General features: G+C 37.8%; 1 protein-coding gene across 2 annotated transcripts in view; it reads left to right on the top strand.

Annotated features, from left to right (window-relative positions):
- PRKCZ (protein kinase C zeta) overlaps nucleotides 1–26,699 on the top strand; it is a 4,411,399-nt gene that overhangs the window by 3,568,723 nt on the left and 815,977 nt on the right. The gene's annotated exons all lie outside the window — the stretch shown is intronic.

The following is a 26,699-nucleotide window of genomic DNA, read 5'->3' as shown; positions in this document are numbered from 1 at the left end:
GGGTATCATTCAACAGGGTCTACTTCTCCTGTTTTTTAACATAGGTTTCAGCGGAACCCTGTCATTTAACCCTGGGGCACAGTGTGCTCTAGTTTTTATGATCCATTGGGCTTCCACTGACTCCGTAGTATTTCTTATATCGCCCCCTCTTGGGCTAGGATGTAAAACTTGTAGGACAGAAAAAGTAAAGTTATGTGTGTCATCTTTATTTAGCTTATGTTTTGATAACAGACCGGGACTAATCACTAACCTAGGTAACTTGGTTTGTTTTTATTCATCGCTTTTTGGCTTGACAAGTTAATAGGAGCGGACACCAACTTTCTTATTTTTTCTACATATTCTGGCTTTTATACAGTTGGTGCCATTTGCGGCAAAGTGTGTAGCAGGTCTTTTTATTTTTATTTTTGTCGTTATCCTTTTGAAAATCATGTTCACTTCGCAGCAACGTAACAATATCAAGCACATGAGGACCAAAACTTAAATCGCTGTCAGTTTTAAGACCCAAATCCCTCCCGAATGCTTTCATCATCCATTGCATGTGGATATTTAGGGTTCATTTCCCCAAGTGCATAACACGTGTTATTTTTAACATTAAATTTCATCACATTATCTGAGGCTCTCCCAAACAAATTATCCAAATAGTTCTGAAGAAAATACTGATCAGACACTCCTGAAATCACATATCCAGCATTTATATCATATGCATGTTTACACATCCAGCCATTAATAATGACAGGAAAGCTAAACATGAAAGTACCAAACAATATTTTCCCCAGAACCTAGCCTTGAGGTACACCAGCTGTTATGCCCCTCTCATCCAAAAATGAATGACGTATTTTTACCTTACATTTCCTGTCAACCAGTTGCCAGTCCATCTCACTATATATCCACCAATATTACTGTTCATCGTAATGGCGCTAATGTTATCATTAGGATAGTGTCAAAGGCATCTGACATATCCAAAAAGATTATATCAATAGGTACCCATCACTCAGACGATTCCATTAATACCCATAGAAAGAAAGCAAGTTGGTGCACCAGGACCTGCCTGCAACAAAAATATGCTGGTAATATCAAACTTCTCACCTAAAGTATCAGCAGTATATTTTGAGATTACCCCTTCATAACATTTTCCAACAATATTGGTGAGACTAATTGGACTATAATTTTCAACCATCACACTATCACTACTGTTAAACACTGAGACTGTATATGCTTTTTTTCCAAATGGCAGAGTTAGAAATTTCCGTAATCCAGGTATACCATCAGAGACAGCAGATACATTGTTTTTAATCATCTTTAAAGGATCATCTGAGCTTAACAAAAAAAGAGAAGGACAATCACTGCAAACCTCCATAGAAACATATCCCTCCTTATTAGGGTTAGAATCTATGAAAGTATTCAAGAATATATTCTACTCATGCTATAGAACTTCCACTAGGTTTGGATCTAATGAGGTTAGTAGATACACATGCAGTCCCATGAATGCCGATCTATACATTCAGTCAGTTTTGAGGAGGTCCATACTTCCTTCAGAGTGAGGGATATATTTTCTTGTTTTTGTGCCCAGCTGAGTAAATACATTTTGGTCCAGTCAATTAAAGCAAAGCTGTTAAGTTTGAACAGGAAGAGCAAATTGATCTATAGCTTGGACTTTATTCTTAGATGTCAAGGGCAGTTTTCAAGATTGACATTATTTTTCCTGAAGTATTCTTTTCTTTGCTTCATTCCCATTTGTTCATGTTTTATACTTTACTCTTCATCTGTTCCCAAATATTTATACACTCTCTCCTCCTCAAGTTCCTTTATATTATATTCCTGTCCCAACTTGATACGTTCTTGTTTTTATGGCTTTTGCACATTTATCAAGAGCAAATGCCATTTTTTTATCATCTTAGAAAGTTTTAGTTATTTGTAGCTGTGCTTTCAAATCATTGTCTGATGAATTTTAAATCATCCACAAAACACAGATTAGATGTTTTAAACAAGGTTGGTTCTGGAAGTTAAACAATAACCATATCCTAACCTATTAAGTAAACAGCTTAATGGGTTAAGTTCAAGACAAAATAACAGCGGTGACAAAGAATCACCCTGGAATATCATCCCTTGAATTTTTGTCCCTAGGATAATAATTGACTCTTTGTCAAGCCTTAGCTGTGAAGTGGTTTACCACTGTTTTGTAGTCACTGTGAGATAAGTGATCAGTGTACAGTGTATTTTATACATGAATGTGGAATGCTGTCAAATGACTTGTTTATACTCTATGATGTTTCCTCTTTTTATAGCTTTCTATTATGGCTTTGTTTAGCAACAGACGATCCTTTGTTCTGAATGACTTTCTTTTAGTACCTGTTTGTTCTATTGCAATGACTGATATTTTTTCTAAATTACTATAAACTCTGTCTGCATCAATTCCAGTATATAGTTTATATATTGTTGGAAGGCATTTTATGGGCCAGTAGTTCTTAGGATGGCTTTCAGGTTCACTTAAGGAGGAGTGTAATTTTTTCAGTTGTTAACCAAGTCAGAATCTGTTCTGGATATGCATATAAGGAGTTTTTACTCAGGGCTAAATCTTTCTGTAATGATAATGCCCTTAGCCAGAAATTAGGTACTGTGCCTAGGCCTAAGATTTTCCATTTAGAAGCTTTACTTGATTTTGTCTCCATTTCTGTGGCTGTTACTTCATCCCATTTCATGTCCTATACATTAGAGCTTATTGCTGTTTGTTTTCATTCTTACAGTCATTCAACATCTTTATTATGTTCAACAGGATTTTCATAAATATTTCTCCAAAATGTACCTATTTCTTCTTTTTTGTGGTGTTTTTATTCCTGTTGCTTTGTTTCCCCAAGTCTGTATAAAATCTCTTTGTGTCATCAATGCATTCCATATTTAATACTTTTCCTTTATGTTATGTACATACTTTCTTTTTCTGGTTCTGGTTATATTTAGTCTATTATTTTAAATAGTATATGATAAACCTGGCCTATTTTGATAATATGCCGTCACTTTTAGCACATATGTCCTTGTAAGTGTTTTTGACGATCCGTTACCTTTTAGGTATTCTTCTTTTTTTTTTTCAAAACAGGTTTATTGTTTTAACATATAAGAGAAATATCATAACAATTTTATACAAGTAATTAAAAATAGGTATTATTATAATATTCAACAAAACAACTAAAGTATTTACAAAGACATCCACTACAATCAGATCAATTAATTAAACTAAAATACCATGCTATTGAAATAAAAATTTTTTTAACAAATTTTGTAAATGATCCCATACAATAAAATAAGATGTTTTTCTATTTGTTCTAGTCCTAATTGTGTTTATTTCCATATGGCACACTATATTCATAACATTTTTAAATTCATTGAACGAAGGAGGTGTATCTGAAATCCAATTTCTAGTTATTATTTTCCTAGCCACTGCTAGAATAGACCATAACAAGGGAAGCTTAACCTTTTTAACACTTTGAGGTACAGGTGTGTTGAATAATATAAGAGATTTAGAAATAATGAAATTATCTGTAAAAAGAGCCTGCAAAAATTCATTAATTGACTTCCAGTATTCTTTCAGTTTTATACAGTCATAAAACATATGAGCCCAATCAGCATTAATTTCTACATTACATCTCTTACATAGATTATCTTTATTATTTATTTTATTCATCATCAAAGGTGTATAAAAAGATCTATGTAAAAATTTCCATGTATAAAGTCTCCAGACAATGGAAGACGTAGTTCTATAAGCAGATTCCAATATATATTGTTTATCTTGTTGATTTGGTGGGTCCCCATTAATAGAAGTGAAATAATTCCAGTATGAATCTACATTGTAAAAAGTTTCTTGTCTGATAACTTTATGTATGTATGAAAGTTTACCTTTATCAGAAACAAGTTTACCTTTATCAGAAACTTTATGTTGTAAATTTAATATCAAGTAATCAATCAGTGTTGGAATAGATTCTTTAACAGTTATAGACATTAAATCTATTTTATTAATGAGGTGTTGTCTAAAGGTCTGAACCTCTAACCAGCAAGTTTCTCGTAGATCAAATTCTTGTTTTAAGAAATCTAGATTTTTAACTTTATTATCAGATATCAACTGATACCAGTACTTTAGATCATTATCTATAGCTAAATGAGTTCCTTCAGAAGTAGATGACAAAAGCATACCCTGAGTATACATTATAGGAAATACAATAAAATTCCATTCCCTATACTTAGGGTGCATGAATATAAAGTTACGATAACTAATAATAATATTTAATGGGTAACAAACCATATGTTTAGGTGTAATAGGTGAAGTACAAAATTCCTTTAGTAACCATAACATGGGGTTATTTACAATCATATTTTTATGTGTTAAGGAGATTTTCATGAAGTGTATACTAATTAGCTCCCAATAATCTTTCCATTTTGTGCCATATGACTGATCTATTAATAAAGTAATAACTTTTACAATAGAAGAGATAGTATATAAATTAAAGTCTGGAAAAGAAATACCCCTTGAGACCAGCTATTAGTATGTTTCTTTAATGCAATCCTAGGTCTATTAGGTGCCCATAAGAAATTTAACATTAGTGTGTTCAGTTTCTTGATAATTATTTTTGTAGGTGGAAGTATTATTGATTGTATTAAGTATAAAATCTTGGGGAATATTATCATTTTAATAATTGTAAGTCTCTCCTCCATAGTAAAAAACATATTATTCCAGGTATTAAAAAGATTTTGTAAATTAAGAAAACAGGTATTATAATTATTATATATAATAGATTTAATATCTTTAGATAGTATTATACCTAAATAAGTTATCTGACCTGAATTGGGTACATATTTAGTAAAATCACAAATGAGAATATTTTTTCGTGTATATATAGGTAGTATTTTAGTTTTTTCTTCATTGAATATTAAACCAGAAATACTTTTAAAATTCATCATGTTATCAAATAGAGACTGTATAGAAGAATTAGATCCTGCTGATGTAATTAGAACATCATCTGCAAAAGTTGAATTTTGGATGTTGTATTTTCATCTATTTCAAAACCCTCTATGTCAGTACTGTTTCTGATCAAATTAGCCCAAGGCTCCATTACTAAAGTGAATAATAGTGGAGAAAGTGGACATCCTTGTTTTGTACCTTTAAGAATGGGTATTTTTGTGAAACATATGTTCCTACCTTAATATAAGCCAACGTTCCTTTGTATAAATGTTCAATTAGATTTACAAATGCATCTGAGAAGTTTGTGCACTTCATTAAGGTAAACAGATAGTCCCAACTTACTGAATCAAATGCTGAACTTATATCAAGACTAATAAGTGTTAAATCTTTCTTTTTCCTATTTGCAAAATCTATTAATGTTAAAGTTCTTCTTATATTATCAAAAGTATTTCTATTTACAATGAAGCCTGTCTGATCTATATCTATAATGCCGGGAATGATTGTCTTCAATCTATCAGCAAAGATATTCATAAACATTTTATAATCAACATTAAGTAATAAGATGGGCCGATATGAAGAACATCTAGTTGGATCTTTATTAGGTTTTAAAATTGGCGAAATAAATGTATATTGCCAAGATGGGGGTTATTAACTCAGTTTGGGCCAAAATAAAACCTTATGTATTAATGAATATGTATTTTTAGAAAGGATTTTATATATCTCTGGTATAATACCATCATTACCCGGTGCTTTGTTTGATTTAAGCTTATTTATTTGTGTAATAACTTCTGTATATGAAATACTCTTGTCCAATAGTTTAATCTGTTGATTATTAAGCTTTTATTCATATTTGTGGTTATAAACTCCTTTATTTTATCTTTAGGTTCCATGTTAATATTATTATAGTTAATTTTGTGAAAGTGATTTCTAAATTCATCTAGTATTTCTGGTATACTAGAAACATTCTTCTTTTCCTTAGAGAAAAGATTTCTTTGATATGGTTTTGTTTATTCAACCTTTTTGTTTTATTTTTAAGTCTATGTAAGTATTTGGGGCTTATTGAATAAGACAAAACTTGTTTTTCTCTAAAGTTATTTTAACTTTATGAGTTAAAATTTCTTTGTATTTCTCATTTAGTTTGTTTATTTCTTCAATAACTTTCTTGTCCATAATATTTTCTTTATTATTATGTTTATAAGAGTCTAATTTACTTTGAATATCTAACAATTCCTTATCCCAAGATTTCCTTTTATTATTATACCATCTGATACTTTGTCCATATAGATATGATTTTAAGGCATCCCAAACATAAACAATGGAGACTTCAGGAGTGTTATTTATGTCTAAAAAATGTTTTACTTCTGAAAGTATATATTCTTTATAGTCTTTTAGTTGAGTTAAGTATGCTGGTATCCTTTTGATCTGAACATTATGAGTATTTTTTATCATGAATACAAAAACAATTGAATTATGATCAGATATAGGACATGAAATGATTTTGGAATTAATTAAATCTGTTATCTGGTTAGAAATAAAGACCCTATCTATTTTTGAATAAGTTTTGTATCTGTTAGAAAAAAAGGTGTATGGTAATGATTTTGAATCTATCTGATTATTAATATCATTCAAATGATAAGAATTAGCAAAATCCTTTAAATGTTTTGCATTAGATGTAATTCTTCTCTTTCCTATAGTGGTAGTATCACTTTCATGTAGTATACAATTAAAGTCACCAGCTAAAATAATATCTCCTATAGAGAATGATATGATCTTATCAAGATGATGTTTCACTGTATTAATACCAATTCCGGGTATCCAATTTACATTAATTAAAGTGTAAGTCTTCCCATTAATTTGTATTGTAACCATACAAAACATTCCTTTGTCATCCTGATAAGACTTAATGGTTTTAGGAATGGGCATACTTTTATTCCATAAAATAGCCACTCCTCTTTTTTTCTGAGTGTGCTCTGAACTAACCAATACTGTATATTTGTTTGTGGCTAGTTTATCAATATCTTTTTTCAAGAGATGGGTTTCTTGTAGGAAGACTAAGTTGGCCTTATGTAAATTAATGTATCTTATTAGGCTTGCCCTTTTACATGGATTATTCAATCCATTAATGTTTAAAGAAATTCCGTTTAAAGATGTCATTTGGCATTTTTAAAACTTAAGAATCTTATGATCAAAATAACAAATAACAAGATAAGTAATGTTACATCTCCTCCTTTAGGTGTACCTTTAAATATAGCTGTATTTATTAAATCTCTTATGGGATTTCGTATAGGATTCAATTTTGTTTGTAGTGACAATGAATGTACAAAATATATTGTGGATGTCAAAACTATATACAAATAACAATGAACAAGTGAAAATAATGTAAGGATTAAACCTTGCATCCAGCCTGGAGTTGTAAACTCCAACTTAGAGTAGTATTTACCACTCAAGTTAACCCCCTACCCTAAGCAGCAGTACGTCAGCTACAACCTTATCAATTTAATACTAGTTATATTTAACTGAAGTTAACAGTTTTCAATTCAATTATCTAGCAAGACAAGACTACACATTTGGTAAAACAGCATCATATAAACTAAAATAAACCTTTTTTTTTTTTTTTTTTTAAAAACTGTTCATACTACTATATACATCCGTGTAATATAAAACACTTGTATTCAAATAGTATTCAAATAATCTTGATGTTAGAAATCAAGAGGAGAGAAAAATAGGTTCTAACATTCATTTAAATCAAAAACTTTGGCTAATATGATTCAGACATTACATATATTAGGATGCATCTATTTTCTGTCATGTAAATACAGTTAACAGCTTCCAAAAAAAACCTTGAATTGCTTGTATATGAGCATTTACTCAAACTCATTATTGCCAATAGAATGAAATATTGTATTCATAGAAATTGTTATAAATCATACTTCATAGTTAAGCAGATTCTCAGAAACATTTATATACATATCTACATACACACACACACACATATATATATATATATATATATATATATATATATATATATACATACATATACACATACACACACATATACACATATACATATATATATATATATATATATATATATATATATATATATATATACATGCATACACACACACACACACACACACACACACACACACACACATACACACACAAACACAAACACATACACACAAACACACACATACACACACACACACACACATATATATATATATATATATATATATATATATGATCTCACTGAGTTGTATCTTTACTGAGCACCATCTTACATTGCTGTCCCTTCAATAAATCTGTCTGCTTTATACAAAATAATGCACAGCAAACGCATTTTAGTAACCAGATTTTACAAACATGCTATACTACTGCTTTAAAATATATCACATGACAATTTCTTCCAGTATAGAGTTATAAAATTATTTATGTTTGTCAATCAGATGAATTAAATGAGTTATAGTAATGTATATGTTTGGGACATAGGTTTTTAACACATATTATTAATCTGCTATTCCTGTATCTGTGATGTGTCAGTGTGATATCTAAGTCAAAGGTGAGACCAGCTGCTTTCAGCTTCTCTGTGAGAATTCTGAGAGTTGAAGCTTTTGAAGTAGCTCATGGACACTGTGCATGAGACGGCCCACATCCCAGATTGTCTCTTAACATTTTGGCGGGAAACTTATTAAAAACTAGTGACAAACATTCATTTAGCAGTGTAAATGCATCTAAACATGACAAAACCTTCACAATGCATTCTACAGGTTATTACAGACTCTATGTAAGTGAAATCAAGCCCCAAATTATTAATAAGTAACAAAACTCAACATTTTTGTTCCAACTCAACTCCTATGCGAATCTTATTATTTACTGTGTCTATATGATCAAAAGTATTTCTATATATTAATAAAGAAAAGAAAAAGAGAGTAGAAAGTAAAAGGGTGTAAGGCAGAAATAAAAAAAATGTAAGAGAAAGCTATAAGAAGTATATACAATAGAATATTACTTACTGTTTATATTTCTAGAGTTAAAAATAAAACATATTATTTACTATTATTTATTTCTAATTATTATTAGTTAAAGCATGACAGATTATTTACAAACAAGCATAAGCAGTGTAATCAAGAAAGTATAATTAGGTAATGTCATTTCTGTATCTGTGATGTGTCAGTGTGATATCTAGGTCAGAGGTGAGACTAGCTGCTTTCAGCTTCTCTGTGAGAATTATGAGAGTTGAAGCTTTTGAAGTAGCTCATGGACACTGTGCATGAGACAGCCCACATCCCAGATTGTCTCTCTTAACATTTTGGTGGGAAACTTATTAAAAACTAGTGACAAACATTCATTTAGCAGTGTAAATGCATCTAAACATGACAAAACCTTCACAATGCATTCTACAGGTTATTACAGACTCTATGTAAGTGAAATCAAGCCCAAAATTATTAATAAGTAACAAAACTCAACATTTTTGTCCCAACTCAACTCCTATGCAAATCTTATTATTTACTGTGTCTATATGATCAAAAGTATTTCTATATATTAATAAAGAAAAGAAAAGAGAGTAGAAAGTAAAAGGGTGTAAGGCAGAAATAAAAAAAATGTAAGAGAAAGCTATAAGAAGTATATACAATAGAATATTACTTACTGTTTATATTACTAGAGTTAAAAATAAAACATATTATTTACTATTATTTAGTTCTAATTATTATTAGTTAAAGCATGACAGATTATTTACAAACAAGCATAAGCAGTGTAATCAAGAAAGTATAATTAGGTAGTGTCATTTCTGTATCTGTGATGTGTCAGTGTGATATCTAGGTCAGAGGTGAGACTAGCTGCTTTCAGCTTCTCTCTGAGAATTATGAGAGTTGAAGCTTTTGAAGTAGCTCATGGACACTGTGCATGAGACAGCCCACATCCCAGATTGTCTCTCTTAACATTTTGGCGGGAAACTTATTAAAAACTAGTGACAAACATTCATTTAGCAGTGTAAATGCATCTAAACATGACAAAACCTTCACAATGCATTCTACAGGTTATTACAGACTCTATGTAAGTGAAATCAAGCCCAAAATTATTAATAAGTAACAAAACTCAACATTTTTGTCCCAACTCAACTCCTATGCAAATCTTATTATTTACTGTGTCTATATGATCAAAAGCATTTCTATATATTAATAAAGAAAAGAAAAGAGTAGAAAGTAAAAGGGTGTAAGGCAGAAATAAAAAAAAAATGTAAGAGAAAGCTATAAGAAGTATATACAATAGAATGATACTTACTGTTTATATTAATAGAGTTAAAAATAAAACATTATTTACTATTATTTAGTTCTAATTATTATTAGTTAAAGCATGACAGATTATTTACAAACAAGCATAAGCAGTGTAATCAAGAAAGTATAATTAGGAATAGCATTTGAAGAACATATAAACTTTTAAGGGAAAAAAAAATGTATCAAATTACTGACCTTATTTTTCCTCTTCAGAAAGAGAAACAAGTTAAATCACAGCTTGCCATTAAATCTCCAGATATTTTGACTAGTTATGAAACAAAACATTTCTTTGCACACAGAGAATAACTTTGATTAAATCTTTTTCAAAATATTTGTTGCTTCTTGGAAATGCAGGAACTATATTTAAAAAGATTAATAATAAAATAAAATGATGAGAGAGAAAAAACATAGTACAAATCATTTGTTTTTAGTCTCTTCTTCTTCTCTGAAGTCTTCCACGAAGTTTCAGTTGCCAGTCTCTTTAACGAAGGACTAGCCCATTCCATTTCTTCTATTTTTTCCAAAATCTTATTTTTTTTGATAAACAGTAAAGCAGAGTCTAAGTCATTGAAAATTTTAGGACCATCAGGAAGGAAGATTTTAAGCTTGGCAGGAAACAGAAGGTATGTTTTAAACTGTGCTTTTTAAGCTCCCTTATTAGTGGCAGAAAAACTTTTCTTGTAGCTAATACCATGGAAGAATAGTCATTGTCAAAACGCACAGTTGTTTCATTAATCTTAACAGGAGCTTTAGCCCAAGCAGATTTAAGAACCATCTCTTTATCAAAGATGATAGAAATCTAACTATAACTGATCTAGGATAGTTTTTGTTAGAGTTAGTATTAGCTATAGATCTATGTGCTGTTCGGATACCAAAAAAGAGTGCTTCTGGTAAATCTAAAGTTTTAGGGAGCCATGTTGTTAAAAAAGAAGTAATATTGTTACCTTCAATATTTTCTGGCAGTCCAAAAATCCTAATGTTATTACGCCTAGATCTATTTTCCAGGTCATCCAGCTTTGTTTGTAAATGTGTATTTTGTTTCAGCAGAAACTCGATGTTGATTTCCTCTTCTTGTATTCTATTCTCCATGTCATTCACAGCTTCTTCTATGCCTGTCATCTGGATCTTCTGTTGTTGCAGGTCCATATGTAACAAGTCTATTTGTTTTGTAGTTTTTTCTATGAAAGTGTCTATTTTAGTATCCATTTTATCCATCTTAGCAGTAAGTTGCTGGACTATAATTATCAGAGACTGAAGTTCTTTCTTGATGCTGGAGTCTTGAGAATTTGTCTTACTGGAACTCATTTCAGACTGATAAACTGACAGGAAAATTTCCAAAGTAATTTCTGACAGGAATATTATTAAGATTTCCTTTCTTTTTTAGATATAGTTCAAGAACTATATAAAACAAACGTATTTAGAAAGAAAATTACTTCAAAAATTAATTTTTTAAGTAATTAATTCCTGTCAATGTAATGAAATTGGTGGAGCTGAAGAAATCTGCTGCTATCCTGTGTTCATCCTTGGCCACGCCCCCTTTTCGGTATTCTTCTAACAGTGATACTTCTCACCTTAATTTCGTTACAGTTTTCTCTATTTCATTTTTCCGTGGTGGCATTTTAATTGTTCCCTTACTTTCTATCATTGCTCTGCATTTTTGTGGCAACACTTCATCTGTTAGTTTACTTGCACAGTAATATAGCCCATTTATTTCTGCTGTATCACCTGAATTGCTGTTAATAGTCCTGATTACTGTGGTCATCTGTTTTACCAGTCTTCTAACATTTTGAATCTTATTTATTTTCTTTAATCTGTTTCTTTCATCTATGTTAATATATCTAACCATCTCAATTAAGTTAAGCAGGCCTTCCTCTAGATCATTTTCTTCTGGGCTGAGGGCATCTTATAGGTTCATAGGTTGGTACTGGGCTAGCTGCCCGAAGGCATATATTAGCCCAGCCACGTTGTGCGGTATTCACCGCCCCTTTAGTTGTTCCCTAGACCCTTGTACTAGCAGCTAGTACCCTTGTCCCCCTATCTAGTAGTGCTGTTGGTGTGATCCCCGGTGTGAACTTTCTGTTACACAGCCACTCATCAAGGTTCCTCTTGAAGAGTGATAGTGAGGGGCTCTGTCTTATGTAGATCGGGACCCTGTTCCATAGTAAGGGAAGTCTCTGAAGGAATCTATCCCTCCAGCATGTTCTGTTCATTGTTGTGTTGAGGTTTATATCCCTAGAGCGTGTAGCTCGAGTAGATTTGGTTTTGCTAAGATGGAGCATGTTCAACAATTCTGGGTTGGACATGGCTCTGTACGTTAGACAGAGATTGCCTCTGAGAAAGCGGTATGCAACAGAGAACAGTCTTAGCTTTTTCCTATCGTGCTGCATAGGGCAGCTGATTGAGGCCAGTAATCCTCTTGGTTAGGTACCTTTGTGGTCTCTCCAGCTGCTGGAGATGCCTAGCCAGGTACATTCCAATTGGTGCATTGTACTCAATAATGGGTGTGATGAGGGAAGAGTAGAGGGGCACCATTACATCCTTAGATCTTGATGCAAACCCTTTTGTGATCAGATGGGTCACATGGAAGGATTTTCTAACCACTTTGGCAACATGGTTATCAAAGGAAAGCTGACTATCTACTTGGGTCCCTAGATCCCTTATTTCTTCTTCAGATTTCAGGGGATTACCTCCTATGTTGTAGTTTGCGGGTACTCTTTTTTTCCAAAGGAGATTACTACACATTTTTTTGCATTTAGCTTGAGACCATGGCTTTGACACCATGCATCAGTCTCATTTAGGCCCTTCTGGAGGATCTCCATGTCGGCCAGAGACTCTCTTATAGCACCCAGTTTGCAGTCGTCCGCAAACTTAGTCAGCCACAGCCCTTCCGTTCTTGCCTGTACTTCTGAGAAGTATATGCCAAACAGGAGGGGCCCCAGGACAGAGCCCTGAGGCACACCACTCGTTACTGGTCTGGATTCGGACATAGATCCCACTACTCTTACTTTATGGGATCTGTCTGAGAGCCAGTTTATGATCCATCTTGTGATGTAAGGGTTTATGCCCAGGCTGGTGACCTTATCAATAATACCTGAATGGGGAATGGTGTCAAATGCTTTAGCAAGGTCAAGGTAAGCCATGTGTACCTCCTTTCCCTTATCTATAGCCTGAGTAATTGTCTCAAAGAAATCCACCAGGTTCAGGAGGCATGATCTGCCCTTGACGAAGCCGAAATGTGTGGGATCCAGCGACTGGAGGTTCCCAATCTCTCCATTTATGAGTTCCATAATGATTCGCTCCATATACTTACAGATCAGACTGGTCAGGCTTATTGGTCGGTAGTTCCCAGGGTCAGTTGTGGCCCTACCCTTGTGTAGCGGGACCACCATTGCTGTGCGCCATTCTGTGGGCACATATCCTGTGGAGAGGTTGAGACTGAACAGGGTATTAAGATGCAGGGTTTATTCCTTTTGGAGCTCGCGTATGACACAGCCTGGGACACCATCTGGTCCCATGGAGGCAGTGTTTTTAGCTTTAGATAGAGCCTTGTTAACCAACATATCAGTAATAATTGGACTTACACAATCCCCTAGAATGGTAATAGGCTCTGTAGGTGGTGAAGGGGGGGGGGGGTTTGCAGTGAACCTGTCAGCCAAGATGTTGGCAATGTCAGAAGGGTCAGTGTATTTTGTTCCATTTTGTACTAGCTCAGAACAGATCTGAGCGTTGCCATTTAGGTTTTTGACGTAGCCATAGAAGGCCTTATGGTTATCCTTGGCAACTTTTTTTTCAAAATTAGCTTTAGTTGACTTGATGAGGGCCCTCAATTTCTTACTAATGCTGATCAGGGATGATTTTTCTACATGAGATTTGGCCTTTTTTTTGTATAATTCTCCTCCTTTTATTGTAAAGTTTGCTTATGGCCGGGGTCCACCAGACTGGTTTCTTCTTGCCTGAGGAAGGAGTCTTGGTTTTATTTGGGATAGCACGGTCCATGCAATCCTGAAGATGCATATCGAGTGCCTTGGTGTAGGATTCCGCATCCTGGATGTCATTACCCTTCTGCAAGGGAATAGTGAAGCGTTCCACTTCGGATGCAAGTAGTTTGAAGTTTGCTTTGGAAAGGTTTTTGACTATGGTTTCTTTGATTGGGGGAGGTGGAGGAGTAAGGATGTACAGGGTTATCAGTTTGTGGTCGGATCTGACCAAGGAGGGGGTGATAACGGGTGTGGTACAATGGGCGCCCATATTTGTGATGATTAAATCCAATATGTTGTCCCCTCTAGTGGGGGAACACACTAGTTGTTCAAGGGCATTTGAATTTATAAATTCTATGAATCGCTGAGCATAGGAGTTGTAACATTGGTAGTTCGCCCAGTCTATACCAGGGCAGTTAAAATCACCCAAGATTATGGTGTTGGGTAGGACCTTTATATTTTCCAATGTCTCAAGGAATGCAGAGTGAGCATCTTGGGACATGGTGGGCGATCTATAACCGGCTACGACTTGAAATGTGGTTTTGCCTGCTGATAGTTGCGCATGGATGATCTCTGGGGCATCATGCTGCGCTACTAACCTGGAGATATGGGTATCCTTGGTGAATATGGATACACCTCCGCCCTTTGTACTGCGATCCGGTAACCGAGGCCAGAAGGTATGATATGAATTGTAACCTGGCAGTGCTGGGGTGCTCTCTTGAGCCTTGAACCAGGTTTCCTTCACTGCACAAACATCGATTTTCTCCATGCTGAGGAGAGCCTCGAGTGTGTGCATTTTGAGGTTGAGACTTCTGGCGTTGAGTAGCATTACCGTTAGTTTTTTGGTTACCTGTGCTGGTTACGGTGGTTGGTTTGTCCTTTGAGCCTTGCCTAAAAAAGGCACTATGGGGACGGCAAGAGCCTTGGCCAGTATTCAAAAACCTAGGGGTGACAGGTGCAACCCATCTCTGGCAAAACAGCGAGGCTTATCTATCATGTCATCCCAGGCAGACGGACACTGGATCCCTTTAGAATGACACCAGAAGCTTAGCCAATTGTTGAAATTGATCATTTTGTCTTTGTATTGTGGTATCATTCTAGGTGAAGGTAGTATGCTACTCAAGGTCAGGGTCATACCAGCTTGGGCTATATGATCAGAGAGCCCCTCAATGTCTCTTTTCATGTAGTCCAGGGAGGTACGTCTTAGATCATTCACACCACCACACCAACATGTACAATGACAGCGTCATACTTGTACTTGTTCTGGAGCGACCTAAGTGCCTGTGTTATGTGGCGGATCCGAGCACCCGAGAGGCAGCTGACAGTAACTTCTCCTCGTTCAGCCTGGTGAGTGGAATATCCATGTGCCTTACTATAGAGTCTCCTATTACTAGCATGTTAGGTATGGTGTTTTGCCTTAAGGGCTGTTGTGAGGCACACTGCTGAGGTGAATTATGTGTTTTCTGGCTTGTGTTTGGGGGTGCAGGTTGCTTGCTTGTCTGCTTTGGAGGGCACTGTTTCTTTTTCAGATTGGTACCTAGTGCCTCCGAATATGTTTTTGTGTATATATTTATGTCTTCTTTGTCTATTTCCTGTGAATCTTGTCAGGAAGGTTCCAGAACTTCCAGAAAATCGTCCTGCAACATATCCACTTGAGATGTATCCTGATTCATCTGTGGTTCCTCCATATATGGACCCAATGACCTATCATGCCACAACATTACCTACGTCAGGGTTTCCACTGTTTCCTGCTCTTTTCCACGTTGTACAACTTCAACTGGATTTTCATGTGGATCTCCTGCAGAAGGCTCCAGAACATGTCCTGTGGCATATTCTCTTAGGATGCATCTCACTCACTGGTTCATAGGTGTAGGTGATACTAGGCTAACGACCGCTAGACCTGCTGTTCCTTTGTCTAAGGGCCCATTGTTCTATCAACTTACAACACCCTCTGTGTTGGAGTTTCCACACTAAACCCTTCACTTCGTAGATAGTCTGTCACCTCAAGTTCTACTTGTTTAACTTATATCTCATTAATCTTTTCTGCATCCCCCCTTTGTGATCCTGTTTTTTTATATTGTGAAATTTTCCATAGCTGGGTGCCTTTGCCTGCATTTCTCTTAAAAATATCTTTGTAGCTGAATTTTTGCATTAATTAGTTGGGCTTTATCCTTTGCATGTATATATATCTAGCAACATATCAGGTGTCTTTTTTTCTTTCCCTTGTCCATATTTCTTTTTTTTTTTAATACGTTTCAAAAACCTCCATTTTTGTTCTTTATATTTTCTCACATCATCTATCACTTGTTTTTCCTAAGCACTCCAATTTTTTTGTCTGTATAATGTTTTTTGCTTATTTGTTGTATTAAGAAATACACATTTTTGTTTGTAACACCTTTTCTTGTGCAAGCATTTTTTCCCTCTGATATCTTTCTTACTCTTACTAAATATCCTCTGTCTGGAAATTCTGGGTTTCTTGCACAAAAGTAACAATACATAATGTGTTCCTTATGAACAGTCCAGTTTATAATCTATATGCCTCTTTCTTGGCTGCCAAGTTTTGTGTTTTTTTGGACTACAACTTCCTTCTGTATCAGTGGCACTAGTGCAGCATTTACAGTGGTAATTAAAACTTAATCAAAAGCATTTTGCTCACAAACTTGCCCAATGTTTTCCAGAAGGGGAAGATAAATCATAGCTCTCCAACACCAATACCATCCCTTCCTAGGTTTATGTTACATTGCCCCTAGTTCACTAACAGGTACACATCTTACTGTTTGCCCTTAAATATACAAATTTTTAAGTGCTCAAGTGGTAGCAGTTAAGTGTGTGGGTTTTTTAAACAAACTATGCAATTAGTGCAGGACTAACCATGAACTGAAATAAAGCATTCACGCAGACAAACAATGCTAAGAAAGATCTGCTTAATGTTTCAACTAGGCACATATAAGCAGTGAAAATGTTTTTAGTCCCTGTAGTTTTATATACAGGATAGGCATATGTTTATCAACCAGAAGAGAAGTTGTGGACAATAATTAATAAAGAGTTGAAGGAATTTGTCTGGGAGGGGAAGAGAGCAAGGGTCAAGTGGGATAAGTGGATCCTTCCTGCAGGGCTACCTGATCTGAAGGGATATTTTAGAGCTGCACAGTTAAGGCTCAATATATATAATATAGGAAAAAAGCTATAGTTTAAAGTTGAAAGGGATGATGATGAACAGCAGGTTAATTCAAGAAATAAGAAAGGAGAGGGATTTTGGATGCAGATAACTTAAGGAGACTAACAACAGCCATGCAGAATATTATGTTCTTAAAGTAAAAAAAAAAATATTCTAAGGACTAAACCAACACGAGAATGAAGAAAGGAGATTTTGCTGATAGGGATGACTGCAATTAAGGGTACAAAGAATAGGTAAGAGGGAGCTGGAATTTACTGGAGAACTGCCAAAGGAAACAAGGTATTGGGAGCAAATAACTAGAGAGAGAAAGGTAATAAAATGGGAGGAGGCCGAGAAGACATTGGCACTGCAGACTAGAGGCTGCCTTTCCTGTCGGGATTGATATCAGAGTATAAGCAAACAGAAAGGGATTGGGAAATCATACGTGAAAGACCTGTTGTGGTAGGGTCATTAGCTGAATCTAGAGCAGAAGCTGCTTTTTTAAAAAGGGATAATTAGTAGGGCATATAAAATATACTGCATGATAACTATAGGAATCAATCAGAGGAGGTTAGAAAAGATTGGGAAGAGAGTTTGGCTAAGCGTCTCACAAAGAAGCAGTGGGAGGACATGTATATGCTTTCAAATATGCAACAATGTTTCAAAGATTCAGGATTTTTGCTTGGAAGTGTTTGCCTAGGTATTTTTACACTCCAAGCAGATTTCAAAGAATTTTTCTTCAGGTAGATGGCAAATGTTGGAGGTTAGATGGGGAAGAAAGAGTTGAATGTGAACACTTGTTTTGGAAGTGTAGTGAGTTGGCAGACTTTAAAAATTCCCTAAAGAGTACTCTGTCAAAAATACTCTGAACAAATGTCTGTAACTAAGGAAACATTTTTTTTAGCTGGGATAAAAGGCTGAATTGCCTAGAAAAAAATGGAAATTGTGGGAGCAGTGCATGCAAGAAAATATTTTTGAGGATGAATGAGGTTTAAGGAAAGGCCAAAACTGACCAACTTATGTAATGTGGGATTGTTTATCTTATATAGAAGAATGTATGTGATGTGTAATGTTTAGAACTGTGAACATGTTAGTATAGTTTGTTTTCTTTTACATAAATGTAAAAGTGCTTATGTTACATGTGATAATTCAATAAATGTATTAAAAAATATATACGTTTATGCCACTACAGAAACTAGGGAAATACCTGTTTGATTAATTGTTAGCACTTCCGTTGTGTTATACTTTGTTTCACCCTACTTTCATACCCTGGATTAGCATGCTGCTTCTGTGATCTTTTTTGGGTTTTTTTTTTTACCTTAGTACTGAAACCAGGTATGTTTTTAGAAAATGTTTAAGTTACAACACAATATTGGTGGTGCACCTAGGCCATTGTCCCAGCTGTAATGCTTTCTCGGTTTACCATCATAATGTCAAGCGCACATTACTCAACACTCCATATGAGCGACACTTTTAAATGAATTCCAAAATGTTGATCAGTCAAAATGTCACAAAAACACCGAACGTTGACATTTCCGACTGCTCTAAACTTAAAACCAAGTGCTAACATGGGTCTAAAAGGGGGCGAGATTTTGTGGTTCGGAACATCGACATTCGGCATTTTCAGCAGTCGCAGGTCGGTATTTACATTTACTGTGTCGATCAATGTACGCTTGACATTATGATGGTAAACCTGCTTTATCATCTAGGTAAAAATACAAGGGGACTGTTATATCAGGATTATGGCTGTATAACTGAATCAAGCAAGTTTGGCTAATTAGTTTTTTAAACCAGATTTTAAAGACATTAAGATTCAGATACTGCAATATGCCACAATGAGTGACAGAATTTGACTGGATTCTGTTGTTGAAAGCTAATATACAGCTTGGTTTAAATGTATGCATCCTTTTGCAACCTGTTTTATAAGTTAGACCATTTAAATATTAGCTCTATGGTTGTCCAGCTCATGTCAAACAAGGATATATAATGCTTTGCTTGTACTATGAAACTTCTGTAATGAAATACATTTGTATAAAAACACTGATAACTTTTTATGAACAAAGTAATTTATTTTACTGGAATTTTTATTAGTGTTGTTTTATTTGCATTATGTTGTGCCTGTTTGTGTGCTGATACAGTAAATTTATTTATTTTTTATTTATTTTACATTTGTTGACCGGGATAGTCCGACTGGATACATGTCCATTTTCAGTGGAGGCCCGGGGAGAAAAGCTCCACAGTGACAGACATTAATACATTGAGATAATACAAAGAAAGAAAAAAGTAAAAAAACAAATTTCTCTCCTGCAACAGAAGAGATACAGTAAAGTGTAAAATATTCTAAACCTATACAATATTGAGTTTACAAAATATTAACACAGATTCCAGCATACTAATTCTCCCACTAGGCACATTACTTTAGTTAAGAGGAGAGGGGAGAAAGTAACAAAGAGGGGATGCATATAGGAAAAGATCTATACATGTTGGAGAAAGGATTAGTCAGGATTAGAGCACTGACAGAGCCAATTTGACTTTAGATGGTGATGTAACTTTTTTTTGAACAGATATAGAGAGGAGGGGGCGAGAAATACATAATGTTAAGTCGTCTGTCTCGCCTTCATTCTTGCTGGTTGGGTTCGGAGCCGATCCTCGGCTCTGACTCGGCCATCTTCAAAAGCTCGAGAGCTGCTTACTGGCTCGAGGCCCCCCCTATGTCCCATGATGCCTGGCATTAGATATCCAGATCTTGTTTGCCGCTTCTCCTACGAGGTTGCATTTACTGGGTCATGTCGTATATTTCTCTTTATTCACTATATTTAGGACTTTTTTGTACTTTATTTGAATATACGCTTATTGTCATAGCTTAGCTGTAGGTTCTATGGTAGTTTGTTAGCGCCCGCCCCCCCTTAAAAACTTGTTTTCTCATTAGAGAGTTTTCCTCTCCCTCCCCCACTCCTGTTTACCTTTTCAAAGTAAGCCGTTTTAGTTAGAGGCTTATCATTGTTTTATTTTTTAAGGTAGACAAAGTTCATTAGAAATTGTGGTAGTTGTAGATCTTATATTATATAGTGTGTGTGTGTGTGCTGTTAGGGTGTGGTAACTTGTGTGGTTTGTGTATATTTTTTTTCCAGTTACCTACTCTCCTTTATACTTGTTCTTTGTAATTGATTTTCCTTCACAGGAATGTCTAAAGACACAAAAGTGTCGGGATTCAGAAGTGTGACTCATGCTGTCAGAAAATGTCTCTGACAGATGGTCACACTTCTTGTGTTTATTGCTTGGGCTCCCTACACCTGCAGGACTCTTGTTCAGTGTGTCATGCCTTTAGTCCAAGAGTCATGCAGGAGCGTAGGAATAAGCTTATCCTTAGGGGTTTGCTTAAACCTGAAGGATCACCGACCAAGACTCAGTCAGTGAAACCTTCTAGGCCATCGAAGCCGTTGGCTCCCACCTCGGAGCCGTCGCCAAGTATGGCTTCTACTTCAGTGGCTGGAACCGAAGCACCTATCTCTACATCAACTTCAGCTCCGATTGGAGCCGAAGTACCTGTCTCCCAGTCGGCCCTGACTCTTCCGTCGGAACCGTCAGGGAGTCAAAAATGCTCCAGGTCACCATCATTGGAGTCGATACACTCTGCTCCAGGGTCATCGTTACTGCAGTCTGAGCGTAGTCATCGGTCCCACTCTTCTCGGTCGTCTAGGTTATCTGACCATGATTTGGAGAGAGTGGTGAGCAGGCTTTTAAAGTTGCAGGCCCTGGCAAAAATGCTATCTAGCCCCCCCCCCCTCATCAGGGCTCGGCTCTACCTGTTTCTCCAATGGTTCCTCCTTCGATTCATCCCTTGAGTTCGGAGCTGGAGCATGCCGTGGCTGGAACCATGGGTCCGTCGGCACCGATACTTCCCCTTTCGGTTCTGTCGTCAGCTCCAATCTCTTCCATGGTGCCGTCCTTGGAGGGATCTGGGCGATGGGGCTCACTCGTTGGCTCCGAGGGGGCGAGTGGCATCGGACCCTTGTCCGACCCCATTCTTCGCCTCGGAGCTTCAGCGCAGGTGAGTTTGGCTCCTTCATCGGCTTCGGAGCTGTCTCTCTCGGTGCCGGGAAGGATTCCGGTCTCTTCGAAGCCAGAGCTTTCTCTGGTATCAGGAAAGGGTGCCTTCGAGGTCATGAGGAGTGTGCTGGCATCTGTGTCAACCTCACTGTCAGCCTCATCGGCTCCTTCCCCCATGGTGCCTGCTCCTGCCTCTGCCCCTCCTCCAGACTCCAAGCGTGGGGAACAAGCACTCCAGGGCACCCCATTGGGTGTATCTTCCTCTTCCTAGGCCTCCCCCGTTCATTCAGGGGAGCCCCCTTGAAAGAGGAAATGCAAGAGGAAGCATGTTGACTCCCCTGAGTCTGTCACTTCAGATACTGACTTGGAGGAGTCAGAAGGGTCCCCGAGATCCCCCTCTGAGGATGTTTTCTTCTCAGACATCCTTGAAATCCTTAGGCAGAGGGGGAACTGGACTACCCTTAACCCTTCCGAGGATGAGTAGGTATTCCTGGACTCATTTGGTTCCCGACCCTCCACCTCCTGGGTGTCTCCGCCTTTCGATCCACTGATGTCGGTGGTGGCTTGAAAGGCGTGGTCAGCTCCAGACTCAATGGAACCAACTCCCCGTAGGCCCACAAAATTCATCACTGCCCCTCAAGACAAGCAATTTCTGACCAAGGGTGTTCCCGTGGATGCCATGGTGGTAGCAGCGGCCACTAAAAAGGAATTGGCTGAAACTTCTTCGTCTGTCCATCCCCCTAATAAGGAATCTAGGACGATGGACAGATATGGGAAGCGGATGTTTTCCTCAGCGACCTTTTCCATGAGTTCTCTGAACTGTTTGTGCCATTTTACCCGTCTTCAAAGGGATCTCCTTAAAGAGCTAGGAGATACCCTTTAAGATCCATCAGCTGCGGGGGCACAGGCTAAGATTGCCTCCCAGCTGGCGACTCTAAATTCTGTAGTAAACACCTCCATGCGGCTCATCTCTTATGCAGCTGATGGAGCGAGTAGGGCCGCAGGCACAGGTGTGGCTTTGAGGAGACATGCTTGGATGCGGTTATACAACTTTGCGGAACCCTTCAAGACGTCTTTCACTAACACCCCCTTTGATGGTTCTGCTCTGTTTGGACCACAGGTGAAGGATACCCTTACCAGGTGTGAGCAGGAAGGCAAGACACTCTCTGCCATTGGAGTCCGTTTTTCCACTCCTTCAAGACTGTATCCCAAGGGTCAGAAGAGTGAGAAGATGTGGTTCCAGAAATCCCAGGGAGTCGTGCCTGAAACACGTGGAGAGTTCCCCTCCAGGGGCAGAGGAGGGAACAACAATAGACGTCGCCCTAGGGGCAGGGGGTGTCCGCAAAATCAATGCCAAAGAGAATCCTTCTCTGACAAGCCCTTCCAGCATCCCTGAAGTGCTGCCTGACTGTCCACCTTTGGAGGCAGTCGGGGAAAGATTATCGCTGTACCCAAAAGCCTGGCAAAGTATAACACAAGACAAATGGGTACTTTTTATCATATCCGAAGGCTACAAAATTCCCTTCTTTCGCACTCCACTCTTTTCCAACAAATCCCTTCCAGATGTTCCACCCAATCTAAGGGATCAAGCAGTTCAAGAAATTTCAAAACTGCTAAGAAAAAGAGCCATCCAGTCAGTCCCAGCAGACCAACAAGGATCCGGAACTTACTCAAGGTTCTTTTTGGTACCAAAAAAGACAGGGGACTGGAGAACCATTCTGGATCTCAGCAGACTAAACAGGTCTGTTCAAAGAACGAAGTTCCGGATGTTCACGCTACAGTCCATTTTACCCTTTCTGGGTCTGGACAATTGGATGTGCTCCATAGATCTTCAGGACGCATACTACCATATCAGAATGCACAGACGCTCCAGAAGATTCCTCCACTTCTGGCTGGGAGCCAGTCATTATCAGTTCAGAGCACTGCCCTTTGGTCTCACCACAGCCCCCAGGGTGTTCACCAAATGTTTGGCGGTAGTCACCGCTCACTTGAGACGGCAAGGATTCCAGGTATTTCCATATTTAGATGACTGGCTCCTTACTGCAACCACCAGGCATCACCTGCTGCTAGCCAGAGACTACACCATCCAACCGTGCTCTACTCTAGGCATCACAATAAATTTCGAAAAGTCTGCATTGTCACCTTGTCAATCTTTCAACTTTATAGGCGCAAATTTAAACACAAAGGACATGTCAGCGACTCTCCCAGCAGAGTGTTAGCCATTCGACGACATGTGCAGGTCTTATTAGGTTGCAAAAAGATTCAGGCCAGATTTGTCCTAAAAACATTGGGTCTCATGGCAGCGGCTATAATACTAGATCCCCTTGCACGTTTTCACATGAGGATTCTTCAGTGGATGTTGTTCACACAATGGCCCTTCCAGCAACTCCCAGTGTCTCACATGATAATGATCACACAGTCATGCAAAAACCAACTTGTTTGGTGGATGGTTTCCCCATCATTACACCAGGGTAGACCATTCGTTCTTCCTCCTCCAGTAGCTACAATGACCACGGACGCCTCTCTGATCGGGTGGGGGGGGGGTATTTTCAGGGCAGAACAGTCCAAGGCACCTGGCAGCCTCACGAGTACCATCTGCATATCAATGTCTTGGAGATGAGAGCAGTGCTTTTAGCGTTGCAAGCTCTTCAGAACTCTCTTCCCACCGGGACCATTGCAATTCAGACAGACAATATGTCAGTGGTATAGTACATCAACAGGCAGGGCGGAACCAAGTCGTACCCCTTATGTTGAGAAGCACTCAGACTTTGGCAGTGGGCGATCTCTTCCCAACGGTTTCTGATAGCAGCGCACATCCCTGGGAAGTCCAACGTTATAGCAGACAGGCTGAGCAGAGCAATTCTTATGCCTCACGAGTGGTCTCTCAATCAGACTGTGGCGGACAAAATCTTCCGCAAATGGGGTCAGCCTTGCTGCAACCTTTTTGCCGCCCCCTTCAACAGCAAGTGCGACAATTTCTTCTCTCTCCTTCCTCTCCCCGGACACCTCCCCAGAGACGCTCTAGTTCATGATTGGCCCCAGGGACTTCTTTATGCATTCCCTCCATTTCCCCTGATTCCCAAACTAATTCAGAAAGCTACCACATTGGGATGCAAGATGATCCTCATTGCCCCTTACTGGCCTCGACAAATTTGATTCCCTTTCATCACCTTCTGGAGCAGCCCTGGACCCTGGACCCAATTCCAGAACTCCTGATCCATCAATCGGGCGGACTGCACCAATCTCTTCAATCGCTCCAGCTCACTGCTTGGTTTCTCCACTTCCGACCTTAGCCAGGCTTCCCAACATCTCTCATTCGGTGCGTGAAATCATCTTATCCTCGCAAAAGTCGACCACTAGGAAAACTTATGCTAGCAAGTGAAACGTTTTTCCTTATGGGCAGAGAACAGGAAGATAGATCCCTTTTCAGCCCCTGTGCACCATATTTTAGAATTTCTAGCAGAACTTTTTTCGAACAGGATCCTCTTCTGCCACGATTAGAGTTCAGCTAGCTGCAATTTCAAACTTTCATATGGGCCTATCTGATTCCAGCATCATGTCCCATAAGCTTTGTAAAGCCTTCCTTAAAGGGACCACTCTACTCAGGCCCACAGTAAGAGATCCCCCACCTCCGTGGGATCTGAATTTGATTCTAGCTTCCCTGACACTGCCCCCCTTTGAACCGGCAGCTTCCTGTTCCTTGAAGTTTCTTTCTTGGAAACCCCTTCTTCTGGTCGCAGTTACGTCGACCAGAAGAGTTTCTGAACTTCAGGCTCTTTGTGTTCGTCCTCCTTACCTAGTTTTTCACAATGATAGAGTTTCTCTTCGGACTAATCCTTCCTTTCTTCCATAGGTTACTTCTGATTATAATTTGCATCAGTCCATTGAACTACCTGTGTTCTTTCCAAATTATTCCAACAAGGCAGAATACAAGTTACATCAGCTGGACGTCCATAGACAGCTACGCTTTTACTTGCATAGAACCAAACAAATCAGAAAATCAGACCAGTTGTTCCTGTCTTATGCTGAGGGAAAATAAGGCATACTGGTGTCAAAAGTCACCTTATCTAGGTATTTGACTTCTACTATTACCTTTATATATCAGTTAAGAAATAAAGAGCTTCCTGCTAAACCCAAAGGTCACTCCACCAGAGCTCTAGCTACTTCTGTGGCTTTTCAGGCCAGATTGCCAATGGAAACTGTTTGTGTGGCAGCTACATGGGCTAATCCACATACCTTCGTTTCACATTATAAACTGGATGTGGCTTCCAGAAGCAGAGCTGATTTTGGTTCCACTGTTCTGAAGAGTCTGTTCCGATGAGCCACCCAGGATTGAGGTGCTAGGGACGCTGTCCCAACCAGCAAGAATGAAGGTGAGATAGATAACTTAACATTAAGAAGTTATGTACCTACCATAACGTTCCATGTTAGTTATCTTCTTCACGCCTTCTTTCTAGCGTCCCACCCTCCATGCCCCTATCCTGGTAGACTGAGAAGAGTTCCTTAGGTTTGTTGATCACTAGCTGAGTCATCTCTGGCTATTACTTCTGTCAGTCTCTCCAGTAGGTTCCTGTATCCTGCTAAATTTACTATATTATTATAATTGTTATTATTATGTCTATCGTTAGGTTACCAAACGAGATCTGGGTATCTAGTGCCAGGCATCATGGGACATAGGGGGGGTGCCTCGAGCCAGTAAGCAGCTCTCGAGCTTTTGAAGATGGCCGAGTTGGAGCCGAGGATCGGCTCCAAGCCCAACCAGCAAGAAAGAAGGCGAAAAGAAGACAACTAACATGAAACGTTATGGTAGGTACATAACTTCTTATTATTTTCCATTGCCTTTTTGCTTTTCTATCTGTCCTAAAAGGCTTTCCACAGTGGATGCATTGAAGAGTATCACCGTTTTTAGCAAAAGCAGAAAAAAATGTTGATGTAGTAGTTGTTAAAAGATTATCACAGGGCAGAGTCTGTGGTAGAATTCTTTGCTGTAGCTGTATCAGAATGCTTCTTCAGGTATATCTTGCGATTTATGGCAGTGTAAGAATTATGATGGGATTTAGGAATGCCTGGAGATGTTTTGTGATGAGATTTTTGGCCTCATGTCCAGATAATCTAGACTGGAGTGCATAAATTTCACCATAATTGAAAACCACCTGCCATGGATTAATGCCTTTATACAGTTCTAGTTCTAAAAAAAAAATAAATGATGCCATTTCTTTAATACTTTAGTGAATGTTCTAATGAGAGTGATAGCACAATTTACTGCATATTGGAGCATTCAG

This window comes from Protopterus annectens, chromosome 2.part1, assembly GCF_019279795.1.
Source record: "Protopterus annectens isolate FY-2018-M chromosome 2.part1, PAN1.0, whole genome shotgun sequence".
Classification (NCBI taxonomy): domain Eukaryota; kingdom Metazoa; phylum Chordata; order Ceratodontiformes; family Protopteridae; genus Protopterus; species Protopterus annectens.
This window is presented reverse-complemented; position numbering and strand designations above follow the sequence as displayed.